At 38.7% G+C, this 19,400-nt stretch overlaps 1 protein-coding gene across 21 annotated transcripts in view; it reads left to right on the forward strand.

Annotated features, from left to right (window-relative positions):
- Window positions 1-19,400, forward strand: part of ANO4 (anoctamin 4) — a 413,826-nt gene that overhangs the window by 119,147 nt on the left and 275,279 nt on the right. For 3 of the 21 annotated variants that reach the window (XM_045365767.3, XM_074007603.1, XM_074007605.1), the window contains exon 2: window positions 9,897-9,948. The exons of the other annotated variants lie outside the window; for them this stretch is intronic. The gene's annotated coding sequence lies outside the window, so the exon portion shown is untranslated. The remainder of the gene's footprint in view (window positions 1-9,896; window positions 9,949-19,400) is intronic. 21 annotated transcript variants of the gene reach the window in all.

The raw sequence follows: 19,400 nt of genomic DNA on the forward strand, positions 1-19,400 counted from the left end.
GCTGTTCTTTTGCTTATGTATTTGTTCAGACCTGCTCCTTAATGATTTTGGCTGGCCACCTGCCATGTCAAAATCACTTACCTCTCAAGATATGTGGAACCAATTTTATCTGAACACAATGGAAAGGAACTCACCATTTTGAGCTACATATGGTTTTAAAGATACCATCTTAAATAAAGAGAAAGTGAAGAAAACATGATTTCAGTCACTGCTTTCTTTCCCAAAGCCACTTTCTCCACCTCTAATATATTAAGTGTTCCTTTTCTGCTAACACTTTAAAAACTTAAACTCAATGAATATTTCAACTCTTGTGTAAGGAATTGTTTTTTTTTTTTTTTTTTTTTTTTTTTTTTTTTTTTTTTTTCCTTTTTGAGACAGAGTCTCGCTCTGTCGTCCAGGCTGAAGTGCAGTGGCCAGATCTCAGCTCACTGCAAACTCCGCCTCCCGGGTTCACACCATTCTCCTGCCTCAGCCTTGCGAGTAGCTGGGACTACAGGCGCCCGCCACCTCGCCCGGCTAGTTTTTTGTGTTTTTTAGTAGAGACGGGGTTTCACCATGTTAGCCAGGATGGTCTCGATCTCCTGACCTTGTGATCCGCCCGTCTCAGCCTCCCAGAGTGCTGGGATTACAGGCTTGAGCCACTGCGCCCGGCCGAAATTGGTTTTTATACTTTCTAGCAGATGGATTGCCTGAGACCGATACTTCTGACCAAGTAAAATAAGCATATTTAAAATGCTCTGTAACTTATTTTCACAACGTATTTGTGAACACTAGAACTTCCATATGGAAGGGACTGGGGGAGAGGATGCACTCAGTATGAAAAACTACTCAGGAACTGGAGAGGGTAATGAAAATGAAAAAAATCTAACTTATGGCCTCCAATCTATCTTTTCAAAAAGTAATTTAAAAATGAAAAGCAAAAGAATAATTACTTCCTGAACTTATTATCCCCAGACTTCACACAGCAGGAGACAGAGAAGCCCCTAAAAGGAAATCTGGATGCTGTTAGGAAGGAGAAACTGAATTGCAGTGGCCAGACCACCAAAATGTTCCCTACCATTTTTATCCTTCAAACTCTGGAAATTTTCATTTCCTGAAGAGCATAGATTGTAATTATGCTAGGTTATTCCTATATTTAATACCCCCATTCTAACACCTGATGTAATCATTAGGGTTTGATGCAGCTCAAGACAAATATTGTATGAAAAGAGTAATATACAAATGGAAGATATTGTCATTCACATGAATAAATAGATTAGCTTACTATTTTAGAGCACTGATTCACTAATTTATATTCAAATTTGTGTTTCTTACCCAATTCATGTTTCTAGCCTCACTTCAATTCCTGAGTCATAGTCAGGATGAATAGCCATAGCCTGAAGATTTAAATTTAGATGTTCTACCATTTACTACCTCATAATTCATCTCAAGTTTTATTCACCACCCCTCTGTTAGTCATTTGATCTTCTATCTCAGTCTTGCTTACACTCCCTTGAAACCACACTTTGATCTTATCTCAAATCTAAGCTCCACCTCTGTCTTACTAGTTGTGGGTTCTTGAGGAAGGTGTCTAGCAGAGTGTCTGGCTCATAGTAGGAGATTTTAAAGTATTGTTTCTTTTTTCCTTGCCTCAAAGCCTTATCCTTCACCACCCATCCAGATGATCCTGTTCATTATTCAAAGACTAGATCTGATCACTTATCTTACATAGACCCCGTGGGACTTGTATTCTTCTCTGAGCCAAATAAGGAAACTTATTTGTCCCTTAATAAATACTCTGATTTATTATTTTCTTTTTCATGTTGTATCATTGGAGTTCTTTGGATACAAGCAATAGAAAGAATTTGGCTGACATGGGTAAAGAGAGAACCCCTTGGGAGGGCTAAGGTAGCTCACTCAATTCACCAGAGTCTGGAGATTCAAGCTTGGGAATGGATGGGAAACAAAGAGGTATCTATCACGTGGGTGAGGGATGAGGAATCCGGTGAACAGTCTTATAGCAGGAGCAGTTAATGAGCCAACACCACCCAGGTGAATGAACTCCAACTGCTTCTTCCACTATTGTGGCAATTGCTTAGGGTACAAATAGGAAGAGACTGTGTGATGGGCTCAGCTCTGCTAAACCACGGCATTTAGTGGAAGGATCTGTCCTTTTGACTGTCCTAGTAGGAGGCTAGGCATCTGAACTTATTATCCCCAGAGTTCACACAGCAGGAGACAGAGAAGCCCCTAAAAGGAAATCTGGATGCTGTTAGGAAGGAGAAACTGAATTGCAGTGGCCAGACCACCAAAATGTTCCCTACCATTTTTACCCTTCAAACTCTGGAAATTTTCATTTCCTGAAGAGCGTAGATTGTAATTATGCTAGGTTTTGAAGTTCCTAAAGTTTGTATATTCATGACATATTTATTAATCCCTTAATATTCATGTACCAACATTTGTCTGAGGTGCCGTGTATATAGCAGTGTATACATAAACATTCCTGTCTTCCTGGAGCTTGTATTTTGGTGGCAAGGTGAGGCAGACAATAAGCAAGACGAGGAAAATTCAGGTTGTGTTAGTGATGTGTTATGGAGGAAAAGATGACATGGCAGGGCAATAGAAAATGCTGTCGTGTATGACTTGAAGTTTTAAAAGTGATTGGAGAAGGTCTCACTAATTAAGGAGGGGACATTTGAACAAAAACTGATGGATGTGAGGGAGCTAGCAATGCAGATATATGAGGGAAGGGTGATCAAGGCAAAGGGAATGACAAGTGCAAACACAGGTGCATGTGCTTTCCCGGCACGTTAAGGACCAGCCTAGAGGTCATTGCAGCTGGAGTGGAATGAAGGAGAAGTAGTGGGAGATGAGATCAGAAATGTAGGAGGGAACCAGACCACTATACATACAACACATGAACAAGATGTGGCCTCTGCTTCCAATGGCCTCGTGGTCTACGAGGAGGCACAGATGTGAGAGGATATACTTCAGTACATTGCAGCAAGCACCAAAATTAGGCAGGGGGTGCAGGCTAACTGCACCCAGGCAGGAGGATGGGCCTGGTTAGATCTCTACTTGTCTGTGAGCTCTTTGAGGGAGCGATGTATCTTATTCATTTTGCATCCTGGGTGACTTTTAGAGTGCCTGGCATTTACCTTTTGTATATATTTTTGAATTCACTTTGAGTGGTTGAATTACAGATAGAATGGGCACAATGTATGAGGAGGAGCAGGATTTTCCTTAATCACAGACAGAGGAGGCTTAGGGAAAGAGATTAAGGAAAATAGGAAAGGCACAGAGGATTGAAAAGCCAAGAGTTCAATCTCTGCAGTCTTTTCTGTACTCAGTACTTTTTCTGTCCTTGGCATCATTGCTTTGGTGTTGTAAAGTATTGACCACATAAACTGCTATAAAGGTTTTTTGAGAGGTAAGCATAATGTCTATATTAGTTGCGTGATCTGCAGCATCAAGGTAGTTGATTATTTTACTGCAATGTAGGGGTTTGATTTACTGGCTTATCTGTGCTGTTTTTTCCCCATGTGGATGGTTTTGTGCTTGTCTTTATGCTTTTTCTCTACAGGGTACTCAAGGAACACCAAAATGTAAAATGGAACCACACCATTGTATAGCAGCTGTAGACAGATATCAGTGAGGCTGATAATTTGGATTTTTCTATTGCAACTGCTACTGCCATCTAGTATTATCTAATACTGAATGGCTCCTTCCATGATGGCTTCTTGAATTGTGAAGTAGAAATTTGGTACCCTTATGTAACCAAGCACTTACATTATTTAATTAAGCAAGGTGCTACATGAATCAGCAAAGCAACACAAGCTGAATATCAGGAAAACACATTTCAATTAGTGACAGCAGGACCACTGCCTGAAGGCCCTATTCATTGGGCAGAAAATATGACAATGCCAGGGAAAAATGCAAATCATTTTTTATAATATTCTGTGTGCTGAACTGCTAAATTAATATTTATTAGTAATCTTAGAGTCAGTAGTCTTTGCATATACATTTTACTTCCTTTCCTTTACGTTTCATTTATCAATAAGTTTTTGGAGTCCCCGTGGGTGAAAATGTTGGTCTGTTAAGGATTTAGAAAATCTAGTACAAGTTTGCCTGGGCTCAGAAGCTTATTAATCTAGTTGAAAAATATGTATCTGCCACTGTACTAGGCATTAAGCATACAAAAGTGAATAAAATGTGAGGTCTTTAAGCTCTTTCTGAACAAGAGAGAAGCCACAAACTATCATACAGTGTGATACGGCCTAAGATATAGAATATCTGAGAGAACTTTGAGAACCTACAGGAAAGGGGAGGTCTTCTAATGAAGTCATAGACGATGCTTCCAAGGGAGTTTTTGTTCAAATGGAGGAAAAGGAAAAGGGATTCTAGGTGAAGGGAATAGGATGACCCAAGGTCTAGGAGTTTGAAAACGTTGGCACTTGAAGAGATGCATACAAGAATGCTGGGCTGAGGGATTTGCATTTGTCCCATAGGTAGTGAGAAGCCAGGAGAGATATGTGATATTCGAGATTCCTGTGGATGAACCATCCAGGTGAAGACATCAGTATACAGTAAGAGTCTTAGCTTCGACTGCAGGTCTAGAACTCACAAAGGAAGCTGGCTTGATAACATCCCCAAAGAAGAGAATTTACATTGAAAGAGAGGAAGGCTGATGACAAGACATTAGAGAAAAGCAATATTTTAATGGGTAGGTTGAAGAAATGATATCAGAGAAGCCAGACTTTGTCTTGTGTTTGGAACAGGACTGCCAGTAGATGCCTTTATAGTGAAAGATAAATAACAATAAATGAAATGCTTTTATTGTTAATAAAAATGTTGATGATGACGACAATGATAGTAGTAGCTAATACTTATTGAGCACCTACTCTGTACTGGGCACAGCTCTAAGAATTTTTCATTTCATCCTACAATAACCATATGAGATAAATAGTACTGTTACAATATCGTTTTCGTTTGACAGATAAGGAAACCAAGATGCAGAGGCTTTCAAGTCAGTTGTCCATGGTCACACAGCTAAGAAGCAATGGGTTTAGGACTTCAACAGTCTTGTTTCAGAGTTTACACTCCCTATCTGCTATTGTATCTTTTAAATAGTCTAACAGCTGTTTGGGAGCTGTCTTATCAAAATTGCTCTCTCAACCAGGTGCAGTGGTTCACACCTGTAATCGCAACACTTTGAGAGGCCGAGGCGGGAGGATTGCTTGAGCCCAGGAGTTTGAGACCAGCCTGGGCAACATATTGAAACCGCTTCTATTAAAAAAATTTTTTTAAAAAAGTGCTGTCTCCCTGGGAGTTCAAGGTTTCAGTGAGCTATGATTGGACCACTGCACTCCAGTCTGGGGATGGCTGAGGGAGACTTTGTCTCCAAAAAAAAAAAAGAGCTCGCTCATACCCAAAGTCAAAGTCAAAGTCAGGGCAATAAAGGTTTGAGTGGTCAAAGTCACATGAAAGTACAGCTTCAACAGATTGTTTTTCTTTAGATTTTCAAGTCAGCATGAGGTTGTCTGATACTAACATAGCCACCATAGTTAAGTGGTTCTATTTCTCAGAAAGCCCCCTTGCTTCTTGTAACTACCTCTTCGTTTTTAACAGACCAGCTTAGCCTGTTCAACATGAGTGAGCCTTGACTATTCAATATTCCACAGGCCCCTATAGGGCCTGTTGGTGGCCATGGTAGGAGGCATAGTGGACTTGCTGATCCTTGTGATTATTGAGTACAAATTTAAGATGCACATGGCTGAGGTTGGTGGTAGTGAAGGTGAGAAGATACAATAGCATGAATCCAGGAGGTGGAGGTTGCAGTGAACCGAGATCAAGTCACTACACTCCAGCCAGGGTGACAGAGTGAGACTCTGTCTCAAAAAAAACAAACAAAACAAACAAACAAAAGATATAGCAGCAGGTGGTAACTCTTGTAAAAGACTGTAAAGAGAATGGACTAAAACTGAATGGGGGTATAGGGTGCCACCTTGGCAGGAGTTGACTGAGCCTCAAGGTTTGTTTGTTTTTTGGTGATTCTAAGCTGACAGTCTCATAGGGAAAAAGAATAAGAGAGCACATTCAGTCTAAAACCTAAATATACTCACTATCAGCGTAACAGGAATACAGAATAAGGAGAAGTCCACAGCACCTGGAAAAGTCAGAAAAGACTTTGTCAAGGGAAAGGGATTACAATTAGGTGGAGGAGAAGGTAGCTTGATCAAAAATGTGCTGTTGGGAATACATATTGTAAAAACAAAAGATAAGGAGACTGGCCCAAGCATCAGGTCAGATGTGTGAAGAGGGAGGTGGGAAATGAAGTTTCATAACTAGAGTGAGGTCAGATTTTATGGGGCCTTCAAAGGAGTTTGATGTTTTAGCCATGGGAAAAATGGAGCAGGTGGGAATGCTTGAACTAGGAATTAATGATGAAAGAGGTGTTTGAAGGTCATTAATCCTAATATGTTGGATTGGAGAGAGTCTGCAGGTAGGAAGGGCAGTAGTTAAAAAACTGTAATTATCAAGTGTTTGAGATGGATTAAGGCCTGAAGGAAGATATGGATGGAGGGCTGAGAAGCAAGGAGCAAGGCCAATGGGCAGTATAGTTAGATGAAACAGAAGGGAGACTAAAAGCAGGTTCCCTATCTTGCCTTGAGGATTAGAAGACTGAGGACATCACCAATGAGGTACTTAGGAAGGTAAGCCTATTTTCATTGTTAGTTAGAAAACTATTTTTTTTTTTTCTGAACTGATTCTCCTAAGAATTTTATACTGTATTGTTTCCAAGATGTGCGTCATTCTGTCTTTGAGATCAGGATGCATCTTATACTTCTGCTGGCCAGGCCATAATTGTGATGTCATTGCTTTTGATTGTGGATTTGTACCAGAACTTGCAGAATGGGGGCCAGTGGCTCCGAAGAAAATCTCGGAGATACTATGGGATTGCTGTTTGAGGAGATGCTGTCGTATCTCCCTCTTGATGGCAGAGAGAATGATTTTGTGTGGAGAAGCACAGAAACTGAAAACACCAAGTCACAATTTGTTTAGTAGATTCCAACTGAAAATAAAGAAAGTTTAGGGATACCTTAACCAATTTATTTCTTTATCATGTAGGTACAAGAATATATATTACAAAAAACAATCTGGGCCAGTTTAAAAGTGCATTTTAATAAAGATAAAATAAAAATTTTAAGTGATAAGAAAGTATTCTTTCATAGTTTAATTGGCCTTTATTTCATTCCCAGTACATATGGCAATGGGGTATCTTACAATCAGTGGCATTTTTAAATAAATAAGGTAAAATATCCAGGACCTACTGCATGTTTGAAATTTGCTTGCTGGAGTTTAGAGAAATGAACATTTTAAAGATTTTTTTTCTTTAGACAGAACCTTATTTCATTTGCCAAGGCTGACTGGACTTGGATGCTGCCCACTGGTTAATTTAGCGTGTCAAAAAATAAGAATTCTGTGTCTGGGCTTCACAGTCTGTGAAAATGAATGCATTATTGTAAAATGTGCGCTAGTCTAAAAAGTGTGTTGCCTTCCTAGAAGTCTGAGTAATGTCTTACACATAATCACCCTGCCCGTCTTCATATGGACATAAGTCCTATAGTGCTTGAGAAATGGAAATTATTTGACTGCATCAGCCAGTACTTCGTACTTCTGGTTATTTTGAATTTTTCTAACCAGGTGCTGCTGAGGTTGTGGCCTTTTCCCCACTTCCTCTCTCATACATATATATGAGTGGTGTGTTCAGTGAAATTTTCTGACATGCAAAAGAAGTCCTTAAACCAAAAATGATGATGATGATAATAACAACAACAACAACAACAATAATAATAATAATAATAATAATGATGGGACAACTGACTTAGAAAACATTAGTTACCCATTCTCTTTCCTTCTCAAGGAGGAATGACTTCAGCGACAATAACAATCTGTGTCTTTCGGCCCCAGTTTGAACTTACCCATTTTGAAACAGCTTGCACTACTAGATTGGTTCTTATAAGTTTTGAAAGTTCTTAATTACAAATTAAATCTTGATCCTGTAACTTGGTAGTAATTGTACCATCTATATATAACTTTACGATTTTCAGAGGACTTTCTTCATTGAAGGCAGTATGAAGCAGAAAGGGCAGGCATGGTGCCACTTTACAATTGGGGAAACTGAGACACAGAGAGAGTAAATGACTTGTTTGGGTCATAGCAGTTAGTAGTAAATGTCAGAGGAGGGGTGGAACCTAGATTGGGTGACTCCTTGTTCAGTGCTCTTTTATTTTTACTTCTCTTGTTCGTATTGAATTGTTTCAGAGGTTGGAATTAGGAACAAAATAAACCTATATCCCATTTTATGACTCACAGTCCCTCAGACATGTGAAGGCAGCAATCATGAGTTGTTGCTTGTTTTCCAGTCAAACATGTCTCTTTTCCAGACTGTAGTAGCATGGAGACCCCCTCAAAGGTCCCTGATGCAACAGAGGTAGAGACATTTACTGGAGTCAGAGGTCAGCTTTCTTACCTGTGAATTGGCCAAAGGCATCTATTAGGCTTTGGAATGTTAATTATTTCCTGCATTTGTCTTTGGCTAGCCTTCTCTAAATGCACCATAAAACACCTGAAAAGCTACCAGATCATGTTGTTTTTGAGTTAGGTCACCAACCCTCGTCAGGATCTTTTAGGCATGCCTGGAACATTGGTTGACAAAATCCAACGAAATGGCCACCTCTGTTTCTCTAGCCAGTGAGTCTTAATAGGAGGTGAGCAATGGGCATGCCTTTAAAAAAAAAGATGCCTGTGCCTCATCATATAGTTACTGAACCAGAAATGTGGGGAGAAGAGCTCAAAGATGGATATTATGATGGTAAATACATTTGGGAAATTCTAATGTATCCCTGAGATACCACTGTCATACTACTAAAGCCTAAAATGACATTTAAAAAAATGCTACCACCTATCTTTATTGGCTCATACAAATCTTGTCATCATTTGATATTGTCATGACATCCCCCAGAATTATAACTGACCCAGGTCTCCCTACACTCATGTATATATTCATTCATTTATTCATTCATTCATTCAACAAGTATTCATTGAGTAGCTGGTACAGTGGATAAGGTAGTGAATAAGACAAAGTTTATATCCCACAGAGCTCACATTCTAATGGTTAAGAAGGCAACAAACAAATAAGCAGAAACATCTCTTAGGTAGTAGTAAATGCTACAAAGAAAGATGAAGCTGGGTAAGGAGATATAGAATAATGAATAGGGGGTTGCAAGCTACTTAAACCGAATGATCAGGAAGGCTGAGGTGGTGACATTTGACAGTCCTAAATAAAGTGAGGGAGCATAGGAAGATCCAGGGTGAACGGTAGTCCAGGCAGAGGGAACAGCAAGTTCCAAAGTCCTGAGGACAAATTTGAACTGCTAGCTTTCGTGTTAGTTTAAAATAATTGTTTGATTTTATAAGACATGCTAGTCTTTCAGAAATACAGAATATAATTGATCAGGGCCTGAAGGATGAACTCATTTTCTTCTGTTAGCTCCAGGTACTTCTTAAGAATACTTAGTCTACTTTTGCTGTTTGCTCTTTGTAGACGACAATGCAGAAGTTGGATGCCTCTTCTATGACATTTTTGGGCTTGTGTTTTAAGAGAGGTACATGGTCTCTTTGGGGGATCTGGAATCTTCCTGAGAGTGAGTCAGCAAGATTGGTGGGCCCAACACTGGCACGGTCTCAGCCAAATTCCCTGTGTAGCTTCTGACAAATGCCAAACAACTGGTAAATATCCACCCCCTACTGAAAGCCAAGGACAATAATATTCTTTATTTATTTTCTGGCTCTGAGTGTCTTTTCTTTTTGTTTTTGCAGCCTAACGTTTTTGTCATCTTTGGCATTTTTCACAGGCTCCAGCTCATTCCTGGCTTTAGTTGAACTTTTCTGACATTCTTCATATAGGTCAGTGCTACTCTTATATTTCATTCTTTGTTATATGATTCTCCTTCCATCTTTTATGTGGTTGTTTTGAAGCCTGAACCCCTCAGAAAGTTTCCTCTGTGACCACATTATTTTCTCTGGAAGTCTGCTCTTTTGTCTCCCCTCTGCAGCTGTTTGCAAGTGTGTGTATGTGTATGTGTGTGTGTGTGTGTGTGTGTGTGTGTGTATGTGTGTGCCTGTTTGAAATGTCGTTTTTTAGAGGCTGATTCCTTTCTGAAGTTGGTAGATTCCTATTTAGAACTTCTGAGCCTAACATCATGCTAGGTTTACTTCTAATTTTAATAAACACTTTTATTAAGATCCTGTCTTAGTTCATGTGCACTGCTATAACAAAATACCTTAGACTGGTGGGTAATGTAAAGATAATAGGAATTTGTTTCTCACAGTTCTCAAGGCTGAGAAGTCCAAGATCAAGGCATGAGCAGATTCAATGTCTGGTGAGGGGTGTTCTCTGCTTCCAAGATGGTGCCTTGTTGTTTTGTCCTTACATGGTGAAAGTGGAAGGGCAAAGGGGCCTAGCTCAATCCCTTTAGCCCTTTTATAAGGCACAAATTCTCTCCATAAGAGTGGGGCCCTCATGGTCTAACCACCTCCGAAAGGCCCCACCTCTTAATACTGTTGCACGGAGGATTAAGTTTCAACAAGACTTTTGGAGGGGACACAAACTTTCGAACCATGATATATTCTAAATTTATGTCTTAATTCAGCTTTTCTCTTTCACAAGCTCCAGGATGACATAATTTATTTCCTCCAAAATTTCTGTCACACCAGCATCACCTTCCAGTGACTTCTTGTAAGAATTATGATAGAGGAGCTGTTAATCTTCTTTTATAACATAGCAATTGAGACCATGGGAAAATCTGGGTTCAAGTCCAACTCCACTGCTTACGCTCTGGGTTGGCTGTAGGCAAATTGTTACGAAGACTGAAATAGTGCACACCAAGTGCTTTAGGGCTGTGTTGGTGTATTTTTAGTCCTCGATAATTGCTAGTGGTTACCGTAATCATTATCAGCATCAATATCATGATTCTGAGAGAAGAAATTATTGTCAAGGTAAGTCAAGAATGAACAGATTCGCTAAACAAGTATCTGGACTGTCGATATTCCCCTAACTATAATATTGTAACTCTGTAAAAATATTTCGAATCTATATTCAGAAAATATCCTTCACACTTTCTGTTCCTGAGAGTTTCAATGTCTTTTTATACAGCAGTTTAACTATCCTCAACTTCTCGCCCCGAACTTACATATTCAAACATTCATCAAGATGTTCAACAGAATAAAGGGCCTTACCAATATCAAAGAAGCACCCTTTAAAAGTACTCTGTAAAAGTACCCTGTAATTTAGAAGACAGGTAAACGATGACATGATCACATAAAATCCTGTTGTTGTTAAGAATGATTACTACTCCTTCAAATATATACAAAATCACTTTTAAGTTGGTTAGACTTTTGAATAAGGAGAGAGGAATGGCTCAACCAGTCATTTTAGAATAAATAATTATCCCATGCTGATAGAAGAGAATGGAATAATCTGAGAGTGATTGTGGGAGTTTGGACTTCAGTTTGAAATATACAATGAGTTGTTCATGTTGAAAAACTGACCAGGATGAAAGAATGTTGGAGTTATTAGATAATTCTCTTCCGATAGAAGCTGAGCTAAAAATAAACTTCCTGTTTAGTTTCATTCCTTTCAGCTAAAGTCAAGACAATGCATGTCAAAGATGTCTGTGCTTCATTCATTCATTCAGCAGTTATTTATTGAGTATCCACTGTATATCAGGTACTGTTCTGGGCATTAGAATTACAGAGGTAAATGCAAGGTGCCTGCCTTCATGGAGTGTACACTCTACAGGAGGGGGTTAGATTTAAGTGAGAGAATAAGTCAGAAAGATAATTTCAGATAGTGCTAAGGCCTGTGAAGAAAAGAGAACAGGGTAATGGAATGGGTAGTACAAAGAGGGAGGAAATGAGACTCTTAGAGACAGGAATGATGATAAGTTTCAGATCTGGGGAGAGTTCTCTGAGGGGAAACTGGATTTTATATTTTATCCAATATGGATTGAGAAGCCATTTAGAGGTTGCAAGCAGGAGAGTAACATGTTCTGGATTTCATCTCACAGCAGTTCCCCTGTCTTCTTAGGATAATGTATTGGAAAGAAATCAGACCGAATGTGAGGATGCCAGTTAAGAGTCTGGTCCAGGAGAAAAAGGGGGGTGGATTGGACGAGAGTTGGGGAAGTGGGGATGGAGAAGAGTAACTAGAGTCAAGATTTATTTTGGGTTCTGAAGTGACAGGAACTCCCAATAGACACAGCTCTGTGGGGTGGTAAGGTAGAGGGATGTTTCTGACCTGCCTATCTGGTGGAGGGTGGAACCCTTTGTTGAAATTAGAAAAGTAGAGGAGCTGGCTTTTTGGAGAGAGTAGATATAGAGAATGAGGAATGAAAAAATAAAGTCGGGGCTTTAAAAGCTTACAAGGCATCCACGTGGAGTTGTCAAATAGTCAGCCAGAGGGATAGTCAAAGCAAGAGGGAAATTGGGGAGCATTAGCATGTTCATAATATTAATGTTATGGGAATAGGGGAGATCAACAAGGCAGAGCATAGAGAGAGAAGAAAAGAGGACACAGGACAAAGCTCTGGAGAAATTAGCTTAATTCGTGGGTAGAGGAAGAGGAGGTTGAAGATTGAAAAGGAATAGCAGAGGGGTGGGGAAAACCGGGCAAATACTTTATTGCTAAATCCAAGAGAAGAGCTTTCAGAAGTTCTGAAAGTTGTCCACCATGTACTGGGAGATTAAGAAGGGGAGAGCAGGAAAGGCCCATCATAGTGGCCAGATGGAAGTCATTGTGCTGTAAGCAAAAGTGTTTTGAGTGGGGTGTAGGTGGGTGGAGAAAAGATTGCAGGGAGTGAGAGAGTGAATGGGACGTGAGGAAGCAGATGGAGATGGTGAGTGTACATAGTTCTTCAAAGAAGCTGTGAATGGGTGGAACCTGGAGGGGATGTGAGTCATCACAGAAATATTAGACATTTCTGAGATGGCACCTGAAAGAAAAGTTGACCTGGGAGAGGACTGGCTGGCATATAGTAAGTACTCTGGGGTTTAAAGGGTAGGAATGGCTTGAGGTAAAGGTCTCTGACCTCTTTTTAGCTTAGGACAATCTCTTTTCCTTCTTTGTTCCTCCCAAGTGGATGTTGTTTGACCATCCACTCATGACAGAAACTTGCCTGTCCTTGCAAATTTTAGTAACATGAGCCAATAAATTTGCTTATATTTTTATGGCATAAGATGTTTGCCATAGAGTCTTTTTATTGTCTATATGTTACATATGTCTATATCTATGTGATACATATCTACATAATCATATAAATATGTTGTCTACATGGAGTTTCTTAGAACTAAGAAAAAGCATAGTTACTCTACAGTTCACTCTAATAGCCATCTAGACTAAGGAAAGAGGAGAATAAATGAAAAAAAAGTAATATATTTTATTATGGTGTTGTTTTTAGATAGCATATATAGCATTTACTTTACGAGTTCAGTGTAAGTTAACAAACATTTAGAACATGAAATGAAATCAGAGCTCATCTGGTTTAGCTTCATTGAGTAGAGGAAATGGATGCCTAAAGGGAGCAAATGATGCATGGAAGGAAAGGACCCAGGACCTGGCTTTCAACTTAGGAACCAGGGCTTTGGAGTCACACAGACCTGGGTTTGAGTTCTGCCTTTGCCATCCATACCCTTGAAACTCTGGGCGAATTATTTAGCTGCTCTGTGTCTATTTTCTAATCTGTAAAATGAAATTATAAGGCATTGATCTTATAGTTATGAGGCATAGATGGTATTGCAAATTAACTAGCAAGGCGTCTAGCATATAGAAATCCCTTGATTAGTATTAAATCTATAGTGTCCCAAGACCTTGAATGAATTAGTAGTAAACTGAAAAACATGAAGATCATCCTAGTATATAAAAATCTTCACTTTGGGAGGCCGAGACGGGCGGATCACGAGGTCAGGAGATCGAGACCATCCTGGCTAACACAGTGAAACCCCGTCTCTACTAAAAAATACAAAAAACTAGCCGAGCAAGGTGGCGGGTGCCTGTAGTCCCAACTACTCAGGAGGCTGAGGCAGGAAAATGGCGTAAATCCGGGAGGCGGAGCTTGCAGTGAGCCGAGATCCGGCCACTGCACTCCAGCCTGGGCGACAGAGCGAGACTCCGCCTCAAAAAAAAAAAAAAATCTTACTTTCCTCTCTTGTCTTCTTACTGTTAGTTTTTGGGTAAACCAGTAATTCCATGTTTCAACAGAAATTATTTGGATTTCTGTTGATTCATACAAAGTTATAAGAAATAACACAGAAAGAACTTATGTACAGTTTCCCCCAATGGTAACATTTTAAAAAACTTAATAAAATATCACTCAATAATTTGATGTTATGAACAACAAATATTTTACTAGTGCTAATATCTATTAAAATATAAGAAAATTCAATTTTTTTATAATTTGGGACTAAAGCAATATCCTGAATTTGAGTATGTGATGGAATCATTAGACAAATGGATCTAGTGCAGCAGACTGCTGACTTTGCTCTGACTTAGTGACCTTGGCCAAGGCACTTAACTTTTATGCTCTAGAGTTAATTATAAATTGGGACAAAAGTACCCATCTCTACTTAATTCGGGGGAGTGTTCCAGATTAATCAGATACTGTGCATGTGTATCCCCTGGCTATCTCTCCTATCACCTTTCTTTATATACTGTTTTGCTTTTCCTTCTTTGCCAACCCATAATGATTTTCTCAGTTTTTAAAGCACACCATGTTTTATCTCATTTCTATACATTTTCTAATGCTGTTCCCTCAAGTCTATCTTATTCCCTTCCTACCCTGCTTCCCAACCTATACATACACTTATTCTTTCTCCTTCTCTTCTTTCCTTCCCCACCCCCCCAACTCCTACTTAATTTTTGAAATCACAACTTTTGCAAAATCTTCAGGGGAAGCTCTGCATAACCCCCAGACCAGATTAGGTCCCAAGGATGTGTTCCCTTAGCATCCTGGGCCTCCATTCACAGCACTTTACCCCATGCCCTTATTGTGCTTTGTCTGATGTCTGTTTTTACCAGTATGTGAAGTGAGGGCAGGGAGAGGATTGCTTTATTCACCACTTCATTGTACTTATCACAGTGTCTGCCACAGAGTGGATGCACAATAGATACCTATCGAATGAGTGAATGAATACATTTAATAAACACACGCTAGCTTTTTTGGAAGGAAACGCTGTGCAGATCAGGTGGAATTGTGGGTGGTATTTCTATTTAGTATGTGACTCATCTATATTGAAGGCTGTTAAATGTTTAAAAATATATCTTTGTATGGTAGTTTGGTTTTCGTTATTTCTTTCTTTTGTTTTCATGTCAGAATTACTGTGTAATTATGTCTTGCAAAACACCTCAAATGGTGGCCAAGATGAATTTTTACAGGGAAGGCAAGCCTAAAATAGACATGAATGTTTACTGTGGTGCATTAAAGCATTGAAGAGTTGTGAATGTGAAGCTCTCACCAGTCTTTAGTAAGCATCATGTTATCTTGGTACAGGAAGCAAGTTGCCACTTCTTATTTTGCCTCAGGTGGTGAAAAACTTCCCATTTTAGGCCAATTGAGGTTGTATGTGCTGCCTATGAATGCCAAATATGAGTCTTAAACTCCAGATATGTGGCTGAGATAAAAGTAATGTTAAATTGTACTCTCTGCTTTGGTGTCTTGTACTGACTTAAAAAATCAAAGTAAGAAGAAATTTTTGTACCTATGTCAACTGAGATTTCACTTGTTTTTTTCTTTTTCCTCCTGTAGAATAGGACTTACAAATGTTCCCCTTTGGAGTACTAGCCTTGATTGATCCCATTGTTCCTGCTTTTTGCTTTCTTTGTCTCTGGTGTTGGGATAGCCCAATAAAACCAACTTTCTTCTATACTCAGCAATTGCATTGGGAGGGAGGAGCAGAGACTGCTTTCCTTGTTTCATTTCCAGTCACTAAGAGGGTATTTTGACCCTTGAGGAGTATATATCAGAGATCCTAGATGCCTAGATCCTGTAGTTGGTTTACTATCAGAATCACCAGGCAAGCTTTTAAACAGTGCAGATTCTTGGACCCATGCCCTAAAATTCTTATTCAGTAAGTTTAGGGTGGGACTGAAAATCAGACTCTTTTTTGATGATACTGATGTATAACCAAGTTTGGAAACTACTGTTTGGGAATCCCAAATGCTTGAAAACCTTTGTGAGTCTTTGGTGTCTTTGGGCTAATATTCCAAACCTTGAGCATGATCCTTTGTGGTCTGACTTCTCCTGGTCTATTGCTCCAGCTTCTTTTCGGCACATGGCCCCCTCACACTCTTCCACTGAGCCAAGCTAACTACTTGTAGGTTACTGATCGCTCAATGGATTTTCTTAACTTTTGGACATGGTGGAACATGTCTTGCCCCCTCCATGTCCTGGGTAATTCCTATTGTCTTTTGGACTTCTCTCACCTACTCTGATTGAACTGGGCTTATCTGGGCTCTCCTGGTGCCTTACCTCTTTCCTTTCCTTTCCTACTTATCATACTATATTGATTTGTCCTGCACATAGTGAGGATAAATAAATAGTTATGAATGAAATAAGTTGCTTGCTTAATTTTCTGTATTTCCTACTGTATTATGAGCTCCTTTAAATAAGACCTTCATCTTTTCCACTTTGTAGGCCTAGTGCACATGTTGGCATGTGGAGAGCACTCAACAAATCATAGTTAAACATGTAAATTAATAACTGTTATTGAAAATAAAATAATCCTGTCCTTTGGGTAAAAGATCCTGCAGTAGTTAATGTTCTCAGCTGAAAAACATTTGCCTATTACAATAGACATGTATTTTACTGGAATAGAAAAGAACCTGGGCCATAAATGGTAATTGAGATTGGGAATATTAATAGAAAAACAGAGAAACATACAGTTAAATTGTTCTGTATGTATTTTCAAGTGTTTTATTTTATTTTCATATAGGTAATACCATCGTATGTTACAAATTCTAAAGATAAAATAGTACATAGGGAAGAAAGAGTCTCCTTCCTGCCTCATTTCTCAGCTACCAATTTCTCCAACCCAGAGGCAGTCAATGTTTTAGTTTTATACCTTTCACAAGATAAATGGTAATATAGGCTGCAGACTGTCTGTTTGCTTTTTTACTTACTGATTTGTCTTATTGGCAAACATCTATATAAATGAGTGAGTACACAAGGAGATTCTTTTTATCTCTTTCATAGTTTCAAAGTATTCCACTCTATGGATATATTCCAGTTCATTTTACTAGTCCATTATTGATGGATTTTTTTAGGTGACTGATTTAAATTCTATATCTGTGAATTCATTTTTTCACCCATGTCATTTTGCGCATGCACATGTATATGTAGGAAAATTTTCAGAGCTATATTTGCAACGTCATTGAATGTGTGCTTTGTAATATTACCAAACTGCCAAAATGGGGATTGTATCAATTGTTCATTAATTGTCACCACCAACCTCAAATACCTGGGACCTTGTGGGCTTGGGCCATCAAGCAGATGGTCTTTCAGACTCTGCAATATGTTCTGTAATGTGTGCATTTGGTTGAAATGAGTTGAAGGTATTTGAGAGTACCTGGAACTCTGAAGCTACCTTAGCTACCTGAAGCAACCATTGAGGCTGAATTTTTGGAGTGTTAGTGTTTATCTATTAATCATTTATTTAGGGATATTTAATTAATAATTAAAATAATAAAACATAAACATTTTCTCATTGGAGTTTTATCAGTATTTCTGCCATTGATCCTGGGAAAGGGGACTTATATATGATTAGAGTCAGGAATTTGGAAATCATTGGAAGTAACGGCAAAGTTGACAGTTGACTGAAATAATTAAAAGAAGGCCTAGGAGGACATGGTTCTTCCTTGTACACCTACCGGTCATGCCCAGTGAGGAGAATCATTCCTCCTCCTATGCTCTGTCCTCTTCCCAAATAATACAAGGATCTAAATACCATTTAACTACAATCTTCCCATTCTTATATATAATATTACAATTGTTCAGTATTTAACTTATACCTGCTTTCTAATAATCCCCAAATAAACCATTATTACTATTTTGTTGTTTTTGTAGCTAGTCAGCAGTTCTAGGTAGACTTACCAACATGACTACCAGTTTATTTATGTATTATTGTTTTTGCATTTTCCATGTTCCTTCCGGATTCCGTCTGGCTTCTAAGAAGGAGCATCTTTTATGGACAGTTCTATGAGTGATAAAATCTCTCCGTCTTACTTTCTGGAAAATATCTTTGTTTTGCTTCATTCATGAATATAGTGTTACTAAGTATAGAATTCTAAATGATAGTTATTTTTTCTTAGTTCTTAGAAGATAATCTTTTTGGATGTCCTTAGGAGATATTTTTTCATTGCTTTCTGTCATCTTTTGTAGCTGATGAGAGAAGTCTGTCAATGTAATTATGGTTTCCTTGTTGATAATTGTTTTCTGTTTGCTTTAACTGTTTCCTCTTTTCTTTGGAAGAGTGCCGTTTTACTTGTTGTGTTAGCTGTGGCATGTTTAGAAATGCTAGAGACCCATGTTTTCCTTCTATTATGGAAAGTTTTCAATCATTACTTTGAATATTCTCTCCTCTTTTATTTTTAGAATTTATGTATACACTGCATTGAGTATTCTATGCCTCATGTTTCTTAATGAATCTTTCATATTTTTTATTTCTTCATTTCTCCGTGCTGCATTCTGCATGATTTTACCAGGTATATCACCTCCCTTATTAACTCCCTCTTTAGTTGGTTTCTTTTTTGTTCCTTTTCAAAACAACCTTTTATTCCCATAGAGTTATATCCTAGTCCTTTCTACTCATTCACCGTGTTTATCTAATAGTCTATTTTAGATTTTCCTTTCTTCAGTTGTGGGAATACAAATTATTATCTATTTTTATCTGCTTAATCTTCTCCAGCATGTTCCATTTCCTTTTGTGTTTCATAGCTTTTCTTTGTGAGTTCCTCTTCTGCAGGAGTTTTGATAGTTGTTGTTTGTATGTACATTTTTGAGGAGGGGATTTCATGTGTCCTGGCTTCTCATGTACTAGGTGGCATTTTGAGGTCTGTGGCTTTGTGTAGGGATACTGAATGCTAGTTTTCACCTCACGTGGTCCCAAGTTCATTTCTTTTCTCTCCTCATGTGCTTTATGGCCCAAACCCCTATGTTCTAAAGTCTAAATCTGAAGTCCATTTGGACCCCAAGTGTATCAATTCCTGCCTCTTGGTCAGGAATTAAGTGCCTTCTTTGTGTCTATAGCTGGGGTATTCCATTTCTTTGTTTCAAGCTTGGCTTTGTAATGCTTTCTTTGTTGTATTT

This window comes from Macaca fascicularis, chromosome 11 (assembly GCF_037993035.2).
Source record: "Macaca fascicularis isolate 582-1 chromosome 11, T2T-MFA8v1.1".
Taxonomy (NCBI): domain Eukaryota; kingdom Metazoa; phylum Chordata; class Mammalia; order Primates; family Cercopithecidae; genus Macaca; species Macaca fascicularis.